This window comes from Salmo salar, chromosome ssa12 (genome assembly GCF_905237065.1).
Source record: "Salmo salar chromosome ssa12, Ssal_v3.1, whole genome shotgun sequence".
Taxonomy (NCBI): domain Eukaryota; kingdom Metazoa; phylum Chordata; class Actinopteri; order Salmoniformes; family Salmonidae; genus Salmo; species Salmo salar.
In genome coordinates this window covers 81,667,231-81,683,661 of record NC_059453.1, presented here as the reverse complement: position 1 = coordinate 81,683,661, position 16,431 = coordinate 81,667,231, and positions in this window count along the sequence as shown.

The following is a 16,431-nucleotide window of genomic DNA, read 5'->3' as shown; positions in this document are numbered from 1 at the left end:
ACCGGCCTGAGGAGAGACACATGAAACGAGGGGTTAATACAGTAGTAAGATGGAAGTTGTAACCGGTAACACACCTCGTTTATCCTCCTCAGGACTTTAAACGGCCCTACACACTGCGGGCCCAGCTTCCGGCAGGGCAAGCGGAGGGGCAGGTTTCTAGCCGAGAGCCAGACTCGATCCCCTGGTGCAAACACAGGGGTCTCACTATGGTGCTGGTCAGCGCTCTTCTTCTGCCGTCCACTCGCCTTAGTGAGTGCGTCTTTGACGGCTCTCCAAGTGTCCTTTGAGCGCTGCACCCAATCCTCCACCGCAGGAGCCTCGGTCTGGCTCTGGTGCCATGGAGCCAGGACCGGCTGGTAGCCCAACACGCACTGGAACGGTGACATGTTGGTCGATGAGTGACGTAGGGAATTTTGGGCTATTTCTGCCCATGGGACGTATCTCGCCCATTCCCTGGGCCGGTCCCGGCAATACGTCCTTAGAAACCTACCCACCTCTTGGTTAACCCTCTCCACCTGCCCATTACTTTCGGGGTGGAAACCCGAGGTCAGGCTGACCGAGACCCCCAAACGTTCCATGAACGCCCTCCAAACTCTGGACGTGAACTGGGGACCTCGATCAGAAACGATGTCCTCGGGCACCCCGTAGTGCCGGAAGACATGGGTAAACAGGGCCTCCGCAGTCTGCAGAGCCGTAGGGAGACCGGGCTACGGGATGAGACGGCAGGACTTCGAGAACCGATCCACAACGACCAGGATAGTGGCATTTCCCTGAGAGACGGGAAGGTCAGTGAGGAAGTCCACTGACAAGTGCGACCACGGCCGCTGTGGAACGGGGAGGGGGTGTAATTTCCCTCTAGGCAGGTGTCGAGGAGCCTTGCTCTGAGCGCACACAACGAGCAGGAGGAAACATACAACAGTACGTTCTTGGCCAAGGTGGACCACCAGTACTTTCCCCTCAGGTTCCGCACTGTCCTCTCGATCCCAGGGTGACCCGAAGAGGGGAGATTATGGGCCCATCGAATCAATCGATCACGGAGACCAAGCGGCACGTACTGGACACCTGCCGGACACTGCGATGGTGCAGGTTCCAACCGTAACGCCCGCTCGATCTCCGCGTCCAACTCCCATACCACCGGAGCTACCAAGCACGACGCTGGAATGATGGGAGCCGGATCGATGGCCCTCTCCTCGGTGTCATATAGGCGGGACAGTGCGTCGGCCTTCGTGTTCTGTGCACCTGGCCGATAAGAGATCGTGAACCGGAAACGGGTAAAGAACATGGCCCACCTGGCCTGACACGGATTCAGTCTCCTAGCTGCCCGGATGTACTCGAGATTACGGTGGTCAGTCCAGATGAGGAAAGGGTGCTTAGCCCCCTCAAGCCAATGTCTCCACACCTTCAGAGCCTTGACCACAGCTAACAACTCCCAGTCCCCCACGTCATAGTTATGCTCCGCCGGCCCGAGCTTCCTGGAAAAGAAAGCGCACGGGCGGAGTTTGGGTGGCGTGCCTGAGCGCTGTGATAGCACGGCCCCCACCCCAGTCTCGGACGCGTCCACCTCCACTATGAATGCCAAAGAGGGATCAGGATGAGCCAGCAAGGGAGCGTTGGTAAACAGCTCCTTCAGTCGACTGAACGCTCTTTTCGCCTCTGCTGACCAGCGCAAGCGTGCCGGACCCCCCTTCAGCAGTGAGGTAATGGGAGCAGCAACTTGACCAAAGCCCCGGATAAACCTCCGGTAGTAATTGGCAAACCCTAAAAACCGCTGCACCTCCTTTACCGTGGTCGGAGTCGGCCAATTACGCACGGCTTTAACGTGGTCATCCTCCATCCCCACCCCCGAGGTGGAAATGCGATACCCCAGGAAGGAAACGGCTCGTTTGAAAAACTCACATTTCTCAGCCTTGACGTACAGGTCATTCTCCAGCAGTCGCCCAAGCACCTTGCGCACCAGGGAGACATGCGCGGCGCGGGTGGCGGAATAGATCAGGATGTCATCAATATACACCACCACCCCCTGCCCGTGCAGGTCCCTGAGAATCTCGTCAACAAAGGATTGAAAGACGGCTGGAGCATTCTTTAACCCATACGGCATGACGAGGTACTCATAGTGGCCCGATGTGGTACTGAATGCGGTTTTCCACTCGTCTCCTCCCCGGATACGCACCAGATTGTATGCGCTCCTGAGGTCCAATTTCGTGAAAAAACGTGCACCGTGAAATGATTCCACCGCCGTAGCGATGAGAGGTAGCGGGTAACTAAACCCTACTGTGATAGAATTTAGACCTCGATAATCAATGCATGGACGCAGCCCACCATCCTTTTTCTTCACGAAAAAGAAACTCGAGGAGACGGGTGAGATGGAGGGCCGAATGTACCCCTGACTCAGAGATTCCGTGACATATGTCTCCATAGCCAACGTCTCCTCCTGTGACAATGGGTACACGTGACTCCTGGGAAGTGTAGCGTTTACCTGGAGGTTTATCACGCAATCCCCTCGTCGATGAGGTGGTAATCGGGTCGCCATCTTTTTACAGAAGGCGATAGCCAAATCGGCATACTCTGAGGGAATGCGCACAGTGGAAACCTGGTCTGGACTCTCCACTGTCACGAATTCCACCGAAGGTGACTCCCCTGCCTGCTCGGGCGGCGCTCGGCGGTCATCGTCACCGGCCTACTAGCCGCCGCTGATCCCTTTTTCCTTTTCGTTTGGTATGTCTTATTGTTTGCACCTGTTCCCCATTTGGTTCTCTTGATTTATGGTTATTTAAGCCTGTTTAGCCCGCACAGGTTTGTGCGGGATTATTTACGTCAGTGGTGCGGGATTCTGTCAGTAAATGCTAGGAGTGGTGGTAGGAGTCAGGCGCAGAGAGCAGAGGTAAGGAGATAATGTGTTTATTCCGTAACACAAACAAAAACGGTCGACGCCAACACAACCGGCGTGAAAATGCGAGGTGCCCAAAAACAACATGTGCACAGCACGCACATAAAACAACACTATACGATCGCCAGCACTTTCAATAACAACACACACTGACGTAAATAATCCCGCACAAACCTGTGCGGGCTAAACAGGCTTAAATAACCATAAATCAAGAGAACCAAATGGGGAACAGGTGCAAACAATAAGACATACCAAACGAAAAGGAAAAAGGGATCAGCGGCGGCTAGTAGGCCGGTGACGACGACCGCCGAGCGCCGCCCGAGCAGGCAGGGGAGTCACCTTCGGTGGAATTCGTGACAATATGATTATTCAAGTGCATGGTTTGTATAGGAGCAACATTATGCAGGTAGGCTAAATATTCAACCACATAGTAAAAATACAAATATTGAAATTACCATTCACATAATTTGTATCAGTACATCAACAGCTAATTCTCAATATAGCCTATGAGAACCTAATGGTCAGACTAGGTAGGGAGACTCGGACCCCATATTAGTCTCTGTGGGGACAAGTTGTTTCAGCACTTCAGACAGCAGCAGCAGCATCAGCAGCATCATTAAAGCACTCACTCTGTTTCTGTGCCACTGACCAGCTGTGTGAGGTGGGGGAGGTCAGCTAGCAATCAAATTAGCCTTTCAACCACCACCAAATTACTGGGTGCTAATTTGGATTTCAGCAGACACCTGCCATCTAAGCATTGCTCAGTGATGAAATGTGCATCTAAACATTGGAAATGAATGCTGTCAGCTAGGTTATATGGGCAATAGTTGGATACAGTTCTACTGGGTAGCTGTTGGTGTGGTCTGGACAGGGTCAATCATTCCTGGAAAACAATGTTTATGGCTGAGAGTGATGTAATTAGATGACACACTACTACACTATGACCTATGTGCATAACCTGGGGTTTCTTGTAAAATGTTACAGGCTACATTCAACACTAGTCTATACATCCCTTTTCATATCCAGAGATTGGTCTTACTTGATAGATTTCATCCTGTTCTCTCAAGTGCTTAACCTGATACGTCTGAGAGAGGAAATGAACAGACTGAATAGAATCAAACCTAATCTAATTCAGGCCATTTTAATCACATTGACCGGATTACACAATGCATTCGCTGAGGACTGAGTGTAATAGGATCTTTATATGAGGCAGACTGCACATACCAAGAGTGCTCCATCAAATACAATCTGATTTCTTGTCATACTGAAAAAACCCTGTCTCATTATTTGAAGAGCAGATTGTACATACAGTACTGTAGCATCTCTAACTACCACAATACAATGACTGTACCATCCCACCTAAGCATGCAGAGTGTTAGAGGTAGCCTATGCATAACTCATACAGGCTACATGTGAAAAAACACTTAGGGATTGAATAGAAATCAGTGTAGCATAGATAGATATAGTACTTTTCTCAATTAGATTTGCTTAACTCCTGCATCCTCTCTCCTCTGTGGGTTGAATAAACTTGATTTGAGCTTTTTCTGCTTGTCCGTTTGAGTTTTTACTCTGTTCAGAACCTAACAGTTGGTGTTGTCGGCAGGATTCACCATGATTTGCAGTTGAACTGAAGAGTCTGAATCAGTTTAACAGGGGCCGGCACAAAACAAGGTAGGCAAGTTCCTACACCTGTTACCACTCATTCTGACATCTTGGGGAGAGGAGGGTCATAGGCTGAATACAATTTATAGGATACAGACATAGAAAGCCTGAGTTTATTCAGTAGTCCCATTGTGTTTATACGACCGGTCGTAGGCCTATATGCAATAGGGGTAAGGGCAGGTTCTGTAGTAGGATCGATCCCAAGTGGGGGTGTGTCCTGTGCGAAATCCGTAGGTGGACGGACTTATGGTGTAGGATCTTCTGAGGGCAGGTCCCGAGTCCCTGAGTGGGGTTATTAGACTCCCACGAGGGCTATACATAGATCTATGTGCAATAGGGGTAAGGGCAGGTTTCGTAGAGGATAGTTCCCAAGCAGGGGTGGGTCCCACATCTCGAGCACTCGACCACTTATCAGTTTCTTAGTCACAGAGAAGAGAGGACGAAGAACAGTCTTTTGCCCAAACGAGAAAAGGTCATCGTTTTTAGACACATTACATACAGTAGTCATACAGTGTTACATACAATACAATGTATTCTGATTCCCTTCAAAATATTAAAATGTGTGCTCAACAAAATTATGGCATTATATGAAATGCGCATAGGGAATACGGGTTTCACATAATTTTTGAAACACACTTTCAAAACACTATCTGTTGTGACAGCAGCAATGTCGAAGGCATAGCAGTAATACAGTCTTGTTTGTGGGCTATAGTCATGATTCCTTAAGACCATCTGGGAAACCCATTTGTCAAATCAGATCTTGTTTTACTTGGAAGTAATGCCTCTGGAGGTGACCTAAGGTCATTCGATAAGACATACATGTAGCCTATGAAATTACTTTCATTAATTCACGGGAAGCATAGATTGTGAATAGAGTTTACTGGAAATGTGGATTATGTGGGTAGCTTATGTGGGTAACCGATCCACTATTCCGAGACAGTAATGAGAGAACACTCTGTGTGGTTACTAGCCTGTAAATAACTACAGTAAAATATGATATCATCAGCACCTACAGCATCACTTCTGCCACCACCAGACACTATGACATTCTGAGTCAGAATGCTAAATGTCCTATAGATACAAAGCAAGAGGAAATTAATGAGCTCCTGTCGTCAGAGTTGGGTTTGCAAACAAAGGGAACCTCTGTCAGAGGTGTCAAAGTTCACAGACCTAGCATGAATAAATATATCCCCTATCGTCCCCTTTCCTTAGTGTGTCGCTGTGTCACTCTGACCACTCATCCTTTACAGATATCTATACACGCATCTCTCTCTCTCTCTCTTGCACTCTCTCTCCCGCTCTCTCTCTCAGTCTCCCTCCCTCACTCTCTCCCCTCTCCCCTTCCTCTTTTTTCTACTGTGGGTATCTCTGTGGGGCAGAAATCCCCTCATTGACGTCTGAAGGGCTGCATAATGAGAATATATGAGCTGGAAGAAATATGAAGCCTGTTTTCTGCTTGATGCTCCTTTACGAGTCAGCCCATAGGCTTTCCTAAAAAATGAAGACAGATTGTGTTGGCAAAAGGCTAGCACAATGTTGCATGGTGTTGTATTTACCCAGAATTAAAGGGCCCTTTTGGAGGATACAGTTACAGTACATTCAATATGTTTAGAAGTACCAGTGGATTGTCACGTCCTGACCATAGTAAGTTGTTATATTCTATGGCAGAGTAGGTCAGGGCGTGACAGGGGGTGTTTGTCCGTTTTTGTATTTCTATGTTTAGTTTCTTGTTTTGTATATCTAGGTTAGTTTTTGTTTCGCATGACCTCCGGTTGTCGTTGTCTCTAATTGGAGGCCATATTTAAGTTGATGTTTGTCCCACTGGTGTTTTGTGGGTGATTATTTTGTGAGTAGTGTATGCCTGCTCTGCGTCATGGCTTTCTTGTTTTTGTATTTCAAGTTTATGGTTTATTGCATGAGTTTCACGACTGAATAAAAGATGTGGAACTACGATCACGCTGCGTATTGGTCCGATCCTTCCGAAAGCCCTGACATGGATGTATTGTCAATAGTTTATTTGTTTATTGTTATGGACGATGAGCATACCATTTGGCAGTAATTGAACATGAATTGTACTCTGTTTGCAAGTATACTAATTGATGTAAATTATACGAATTTAATTGGGTTTAATGGTGCGAAATAAACATATTAATCTGATTATTGACATTCACCTTTCATTTAATAGGAATTATATTACTGTCTATCTTTTGCAATTGACCACCTCTGAAGGAGGGTAAGCAGTCTTGTGGAACAGTCGGTTTGGATCACTAGCCCTTCTCAGGAGGCCCTGATAATCTTTCACTCATGAGAATTTTCAATCCCAATGATAATAGCTAACAATTATTTAAACTTTGACTAATCCCCGAGGTTTGTAAGACCCTGGGTTTAATAATAATTAGACAAAGACTCGTAAAGTTTATTCACGAGAACTTTCTAAAGTCCATAATACAAAGACATGCCATTTTATAACTCACTCCCTCCCTACCTACTACATGCACATACATACACACAAACAGTAGGTGGGATGTATCTTTCCCCATAGTTCTCACCACTCGTTTATCACTACCAAGCTGGCAGTTCCATCCCCCCGAGATTCGAGGGACCTTGACGTGACTCCCTTTCCTCCCGTAAGTTTCTCAGAGTTCTAGCCAGGTCAGGTCATGAATAGTTTAATTGTTCTCTGTGTTTTCTTAAGACACAGACACACATTTCTACTTGTCTCGACCAAACCACACACACACGCATTTCTACTTGTCTCGACCAAACCTTATTGGACTGAAGTTTATCATTCTAATTATTCATTATATATGTTACACAATCCATCAATTACGCTTCAGGGTGGAATTCTTTAGTCATTACCTTAAACATATAAATTCCCTTATCAGTGCTTCTATTTGGTAACACCTTTGATGTCAAAGCGAGAAGATGGCTGCTTCACATTCATCGACTAAGAGCATATTCCCCTGAGGAGCCCAAGCAAACCCCCTGATAAGAAAATACCTAAAATACACAAAAACATGTTAGAGCCATTGCCACAAGTCATTATGAATATTGTCTAGGCATATGTGTATTATTGTTGTGACATTTTAGGGCTGGATCAAAGGTAAGCCTAGTGCTTATTTATTTCACTTGAAGATGCAACCATTCACAGCTTTTAGTAAATGGAAACAGGGAGATTAAAAACTCAGATTTGAATGACAGATTTTGGAAAACAATTGTTTTCTTCTTTCAACAAATAGTCAGTATGGATTAGGTCGCTGTCTGTTAGCTTGAATCCTCTGGGGAGAAAGCATACATCTCTTTTTAAATGGGAATGCTATCATAGATGTATGCCAAAAAGGCATCATTGGTTCCTCAGTGGTATTTACAAACCGATTGTTTGTTGAATACAATGTGTGGGATTAAAGGTAGCCCTACAATTTGAGCATTGTACAATAGTTTGATCTATGTAATCTGATAATGATTTGACAAACACATAACTTCTTTGTGCCAAGTGCACCATGGAGTATGGTAAATGCCTTGCCACCATCCTGCATTAGAATGTTCCTAAACCATCTGTGGATCCTTAGTGTTCTAATGAACCCACAGCCCCAGAGCCAGAGACTGGGATGTGCTGCCTTGAGGTCATACAGCCATACCTTGTCCTGGGTTTGGACTTAATATCAGCACCAGGAAGAGAGAGGCAGGCGTCTTCCTGAGGCAGATTTCAGCGTGCCTAGGAGAGTTCCCAGGAGAACAACCCAGTGCTGGCATGGAGCTCCATCATACCGCCATCGTGGGATCATTTACTCTTAATGAGGGAAATAAGGAACTTCCTTAAACACAATAAAATCTGGGAGAATCTGGCAGTGGTTAGATGGGGGGCAGGGTCGGGGCAGGAAATGTGGGAGCTAATATGTTGTTACCATAGCAATCAAAATGTTGAGGAAATTAAATTTGAGGTGAGATAGCAAACAGATGCCAACAGAATGTCACCGATTTTTCAATTTAATATTTGTAATATTACTGCTGTGTTACACTTACATGTTAAAAATGATATTGTCTATGATATTGTCTACACATATTTCTACAACATCAACAAAAATATAGGTGGGGAACAAGAGAGCCAGTGGTGGGTTATATGGTTGCCATACAAATATGTAAAATTGAAAGTGGTTTGAAGTTCATTACTGAACATATGGCAAATTTGGATTGAATGATTTGTGTGTTACTGTATACATAGTGAGAAACATGCATCAAAGTGGATGGCAGGCATTCTTCACTTCCATGCTTCTCCTCTGAAAGAATTGACTATAATTCCATATCTCAATGGATGGATGCAACACAATGACTGTGTAATCATGCAAATAATTGTCTTTACACTCATGCTCAGCCATATGAGTTGCCAGGCATGGCCATATCTGATCTGTGTGAATACAGCAAAGACTTCATGTTTAGAGAGAGTAATCACCCTGAGTGATGTTGTACATTGGAGCTCATTAATGTGTGAATGGTTGTTTAAAAAAACATTTTGATATGAAAGGTTGATTCTTGTAGGAGGATGTCATTCACTAGCTTTATCACTGGTGGATTCACAGACACTAAACAACCCTCCAGGCGTGAGAGGCTGTTCTGTGCTTCTCTGTGCTGCAAATGCCCTGAATAATTCCCAAGATGAGGTTTAAAGATCAGAATCATGCTGGAGTGTCTGTTCTGCACACTAACCCAGAATGCACGGCGCTTCTTCATCCCCAAGGGAAGTTCATAACAGGGTAATAGAAAAGGGCCCGCGGGACAGCAGGGGTGTTATTTTGTCACTTTCAATCAAATGGTTTCTGGCCCCATCAGAAGCAGACTACATGTTTGGTAACACGGCAAACACAGCCCACGGGGGAGGCAGCAGGGATCTGTAATAAGCAGGAGAGTGGATTTAGAGTCTAACAAAAATCAATAGCATTAGCGCCAGAGGCCCAATCTAATCAAGACCTAAGCCCTCGGCCTAATTGAAAATAAAAGATTAAAATCAATACAAATAATATTTTATTTGCAATCTTCATGCTTTCCCCCTGACATTTGGAGTAGATTCAGAGGAAGGGGGGAACAGCAGCACCTGTTTCCTCATAGGGCTGTGGGGAAAACATGTAAAACCCATGAGGAGTGCTCATTAGGGTCCTTTCATAGAACATAATAGGGGGGAAATGTCCATTTCTAAGGGTGCTATTCTGTCAGAGTTGTTTTCTCTACGTTCACTCTATTCCTATCTTCTACTACAATAGTTTGTTCCAGTGCACATTGTTCTCAGACCTGGTGTTAAAGAACATCCCCCACAGCTATCTGATGTTATTTACTGCAGTGAAGTGACAGCCTTCACACAGCATGCTGCCTTCACACAGCACTCTGCCTTCACACAGCACTCTGTCTTCACACAGCACTCTGCCTTCACACAGCACTCTGCCTTCACACAGCATGCTGCCTTCACACAGCACTCTGCCTTCACACAGCACTCTGCCTTCACACAGCACTCTGCCTTCACACAGCGCTCTGCCTTCACACAGCCCTCTGCCTTCACACAGCACTCTGCCTTCACACAGCACTCTGCCTTCACACAGTATGCTGCACAGAATAACAGTGGTTTGATGATGACGTAGATGACATTTTCCTCTGGTGTTGAAATGGTCTCTGTAATTAGAAGACATTGCATGTGTGATCATATTTGCCATGATAATCCAGTATAAGTAACCGTGACAACATATTGGCTGAGGACAATTAAACTGATGGTTGTGTTCCAAGAAGAGCAGATTAAGCATGTTTGATAACAATGAGATTACAGAAACCCCAAAACAAATCAAGAGTTTGTTTTCAAATGGTTGGTTTTAAGCATGTTCTTGCACAATGACACAATATGTTTATTTTGCTTTTTCCAGTTTGCTTTTTCCAGTGTCTACATACCCCCCAGATGTAGACACATGATCTGTTGGGGTCAATGTGCTAGTGAGAGAGAGATTCAGAGTGGCTCCCAGAGGAGGAGTGGGACACCAGGCATTGAGTCAGGCCTGGACTGGATGATCTCACTGTGACAGAAAACAGAGAAGGCCATGTTAGTGTCAGTGGGGACTGGAGTTCAGCTCTGACAACCAGCCCCCACTATCTCTCCCTGGCTCTCCTACGCCTGCCCTCTCTGTGATTCCTATGTCTGTGCATCTGTGCCTAAATGACACATTCTTTACGAGTTCCCAGAAGCCATAGACTGCTATACATGATAACTGCAACCAAAAGATCTGTGGTAGCTAGATAGTGGAAGTGAATTCAAAATAATTTCAAACCAACACCAAAAAAGTGTTTGGAATATTAGTTTTTTTTCCCTAAAAAACAAGTGTAAATGTACTATTCAGAGACTGGCATGATGTGAGCCAGAGTGACTAAGATTGTTTTGAACTTTGTTTTTCTTTTGCAGCAACCTTGAAAAGAGCCATGGGGTTGCCATAGAGATATATGCTAGGTGGAATTCAGGAAGTCAATAAAAAATCTAGCTGCATGTCATTATATATTGTCTTGCATGTGGTGATAAGCACCTGAATATGGGATTTATTTTCAGACATTTACATTGAACCACTTTATGCTTCACTTCAATTCATAGAATTATTATCCTATAGTGTGCTTCAATGGACAATGACGATCAACAGTTAACCTGAATCCGTGACCTGTCACCATTGTGAATACAGGGGATTCAGAGGTCCTTTTAAACACTCTAAAGCCACCATTCTACATCTCAAATGAGGTATATTCTCGTTAGACCACATGTTTGTCTGCAGTCATTCTGTAGAAGCCAAAGGTGCTAGAGGCAAGGGACACTCACAAAGGCTTGCTGATAAATCTGTCGGCTCAACAAAGTGCTGCCTGAGACTCAGACATTCAAAAGACACACACAAGGGCTGGCAGTATTGTATGTAATGTGCATGTGCACCCAAATCCTGGAAAGGCGCAGCACACATTTCTGTCTGGCATTGGCTTTTGTGTCTTTGAGAAATAAGGGCGGGGCATAGCCAGTCAACAACAAAAGGCGTACAACAGACAAAGAAAGAAGAAAAAGTAGTAGTGCCAGGACTACTACTACTAGTAGCAGTAGTAGTAGAAGTAGCACCAGCAGTAGAAGTCATTTTAGTAGAAATCTTAGCTAACTGTGGTTATAGTGGTTTTATCATAGTGGTTCTCATAGCAGTAATAACAGCAAATATGCTAATATATGCTGGATGTTATTACTGGTTTTGACCAGTCACATTGTAAGACCTGATGCATTGAGCAGCAGACTTAATTAATCTGTGCTAGACTCCTGGCAGCAGTGAGGCTTCCAGTCATGGTGGGTGACAGGCAGGTGACATCAGTGTGCACCCGGGGGCTCTGGGGATGCAGCATTGCTTCCTCATCAAGACAAATAAAGGAGGACTTTGATGGTATCATCAGGGAGTCACAGCCTGCACCCCACACTGGCAGTGTCACACTGACAGCAGAGTTACATTTCCCAGTAATCGAGTTTCTGTCTGCCCTCTTTGTGTTCAGATGAAGCTCCCCCACTCAGTATCTCTCTCTCTCTCTCTCTCTCTCTCTCTCTCTCTCTCTCTCTCTCTCTCTCTCTCTCTCTCTCTCTCTCTCTCTCTCTCTCTCTCTCTCTCTCTCATATCTAGGTTATGACTAAAATCTGAATAAGGAATACTTTTGCTGCAATAACACCTTAAGCGCACTGTAACATTGGCTCAGTTGGTAGAGCATGGTGTTTGCAATGCCAGGGTTGTGGGTTCGATTCCCATGGGGGTCCAGTATGGAGAAAGAAAATGTATGAAATGTATGCATTCACTACTGTAAGTCCCTCTGGATAAGAGCGTCTGCTAAATGACTAAAATGTAAATGTAAAAATGTTATATTATATTTTTTGCAGGTGTATTTAAGCCTATTGTTAAAGCTATGAATTCAATATATTTAGTTTTGTGTACTAGCAAAATGGATGTCTGGTTCCTTAGCTGGTGGTCTCTTGGTGCCATAATGATGGGGAGATCAAGGATGATGTATATTTGGGGTTGCTACGAGCCAAAATATTGTCTAGTGGTTTGTAGAATGGTGGATGGGTTGGTCATCCTTCACAGGTGGTTTGTTCTGATTCTCAGATACTGTATACACTGGCTCCACAAACACTTGTACTGCTCTTTGTTTCTCAGTCAGGCATTTACATTTTCGTAAACACTCTTATCCAGAGAGACTTACAGTAGCAATTAAGTTTGAGCGCCTTGCTCAAGGGTACATGGAGAGATGTTTCACCTAGTCAGCTCGAAACAGCGACCTTTCGGTTTATGACCTGATGCTCTTAATTAACCTCTAGGCTACCTGCAGACCTCATGCAAAACCATCTATATCTTTGTGTAATTTCAGTGGAATCGAATTCAAGTAATTTCAGTATCTGCCTCAGCACTCCATGTGAGGTAATTGAGCTATGAGGTAATGTAATTTGATGAGTAAGGGGGTTCTTGGCTGATTGTTGAAAGTATCTTCACAAAAAAAGAGAGAGCGAGAGAGACAATTTTCAATAAGGCAAGAAAAAGGGATCAAATAGGGACTGGAAAGTCATACAGCTCAGAGAGGGAGAGCCACCATATGTAATCTCCCTGTGCCTACAGTTTATACGGTATTTTCCTAAAATTGGCTTGTGCTACAGTACCCCCCACTGGCAGTCATAGAAATTACAACTGATAAGAGCAGAGGCACAGTTTTCCTTAGTGATTTGGTCATAAATCATGACATTCAATAATCATCACCATAAGTAACATTTTCTCTGTTAAATACTGTACTAAAACATTATATTTTTTATTCCACTATTACAAAACTAAACTAAACTGAAATTAACCGATTGACAGATTTTGTTGTCTTTAACGCCCCTGTCTGGACAAAATGTTTCTTGCACTCAGTAATGAGAAAAATCTTCCATTGCATTCTATCACATTATATACATTTCTGTACTCGTAAATGGGATGTGTAATTTATGATATACATTAAAAAAAGAAATCCTTACACACTCCACCAGTAACTTGACCAAAAATTACCATTGAGAGGGAGATGATTTTTGTTCTTTCCTGCATAGTAGCACTAACCCAGGCAGGCAGTCTACTCTGTTACACTGTCAGCTCCCTTGACTTTGAAGTCCCCTTGCCTTCGGGATCTTACCATTATTACTCCCACCAATTTCATTTCAATGTATAATTAAACATGTTTTCACTGCGTCAGCATGAGCTATCACAGAGGGCCAAAGCCCTGGTGATTTACCAACAGTGACATAGAATCCCAAGAGGGGTTTTTGTGCCCTTGAGAAATGTTCTTGTCCTTAATTGCCCCTGTAAAGATAGGTGTTCAAATGGATTAGTCTGTCTAAAATGTATCATGCATTGTAAATAATTATTGAACTGGGACTGTAATTTATGAGATTCCCTAGTATCATGTTGGTTTTATAATAGCACTATTAGGACCCTCATTTCTACTACAGCCCTATGCAAAGTAGGCCTGCTCAGTGTTTCCTCCGTAATTCATCTTTTGTATAAATAAATATCCAGCATGCACATAGTCAAGAGGGGAGAAATGGAACATGTAAACCATACAGTATGCTGACTGTTTGGGATCTCTTGCTTTACATTTATCATTCTTCCCTGAGGCTGGGGAATAGTGCAACTGGTCATGTCTGAAAGCATGCAGTGAACTGGCTCCACAGACACATATGAGTACAGTGTAAACTAACACTAATATGCATATGGCAGAGTAACTGCATCCCACTCAAACCCACGGCGACTCAATCCCATGCAATGCATCAGTGCCAGTGTAATCTCACATACCAAAGCATTTGCTAACAGCTCTGTGGAGAAGGACCCAGAATGCATTGCACCCCATCCATATTGAGCAATTTTTGTGATGTCACTGGGGCATGCCACTCATCAGCAGAAAGACCTGCAAATTTGCTGGTTTTCACCTTGGAATAAAGAACATTTTATGGCCTAAAACAATAGCCTTTGTATTCACTAACGCCACTACACAGAGGAAACACGATAGCATAGCTCACGACTAAAATCAGCTAGCACAAGACTACACTGCAAGTGTGAATTATGAATGAATTTGGAGCCATAAAATCCCAAGCAAGCAAATGTGTTTATTTCAATGCCAAGAAAAGTGTAACATGGGGGATTTAACATAACAGGTTCTTTGAATAAAGGAGTGGAGCATGGGAATCAGACAACAATCAGGATGTAACAGTTTATTTTCATTTTCAGCATCACAAATCTCCATAGGCCTATATAATTTCCATACATCTTCAGCTACAGGAGTTCTATTCAACTGTCCTACAAGACAGACTTCAACAGATAACAATAGTCTTACAAACATCACTAGGTTTATACGTTTCATTCACATATGAAAACAGACAAGTACAGTGGAGGAAAAAAGAATTTGATCCTCTGCTGATTTTGAACGTTTGCCCACTTACAAAGAAATGATCAGTCTATAATTTTAATGGTAGGTTTATTTGAACAGTGAGAGACAGAATAACAACAAAAACATCCAGAAAAACACATGTAAAAAATGTTATAAAATGATTTGCATTTTAATGAGGGAAATAAGTATTTGACCCCTCTGCAAAACATGACTTAGTACTTGGTGGCAAAACCCTTGTTGGCAATCACAGAGGTCAGACGTTTCTTGTAGTTGGCCACCAGGTTTGCACACATCTCAGGAGGGATTTTGTCCCACTCCTCGTTGCAGATCTTCTCCAAGTCATTATGTTTTCGAGGCTGACGTTTGGCAACTCAAACCTTCAGCTCCCTCCACAGATTTTCTATAGGATTAAGGTCTGGAGACTGGCTAGGCCACTCCAGGACCTTAATGTGCTTCTTCTTGAGCCACTCCTTTGTTGCCTTGGCCGTGTGTTTGGGGTCATTGTCATGCTGGAATGCCCATCCACGACCTATTTTTAATGCCCTGGCTGAGGGAAGGAGGTTCTCAACCAAGATTTGACGGTACATGGCCCCGTCCATCGTCCCTTTGATGCGGTGAAGTTGTCCTGTCCCCTTAGCAGAAAAACACCCCCAAAGCATAATGTTTCCACCTCCATGTTTGACGGTGGAGATGGTGTTCTTGGGGTCATAGGCAGCATTCCTCCTCCTCCAAACACGACCAGTTGAGTTGATGCCAAAGAGCTCCATTTTGGTCTCATCTGACCACAACACTTTCACCAGTTGTCCTCTGAGTCATTCAGATGTTCATTGGCAAACTTCAGACGGGCATGTATATGTATTCTTGAGCAGGGTGACCTTGCGGGCGCTGCAGGATTTCAGTCCTTCACGGCATAGTGTGTTACCAATCGTTTTCTTGGTGACTATGGTCCCGGCTGCCTTGAGGTCATTGACAAGATCCTCCCGTGTAGTTCTGGGCTGATTCCTCACCGTTCTCATGATCATTGCTACTCCACGAGGTGAGATCTTGCATGGAGCCCCAGGCCGAGGGATATTGACAGTTCTTTTGTGTTTCTTCCATCTGCGAATAATCGCACCAAATGTTGTCACCTTCTTACCAAGCTGCTTGGCGATGGTCTTCTACAATCTTGTCCCTGACATCCTTGGAGAGCTCTTTGGTCTTGGCCATGGTGGAGAGTTTGGAATCTGATTGATTGATTTCTTCTGTGGACAGGTGTCTTTTTTACAGGTAACAAGCTGCGGTTAGGAGCATTCCCTTTAAGAGTGTGCTCCTGATCTCAGCTCGTTACCTGTATAAAAGACACCTGGGAGCCAGAAATCTTTCTGATTGAGAGGGGGTCAAATACTTATTTCCCTCATTAAAATGCAAATCAATTTATAACATTTTTGACATGCGTTTTTCTG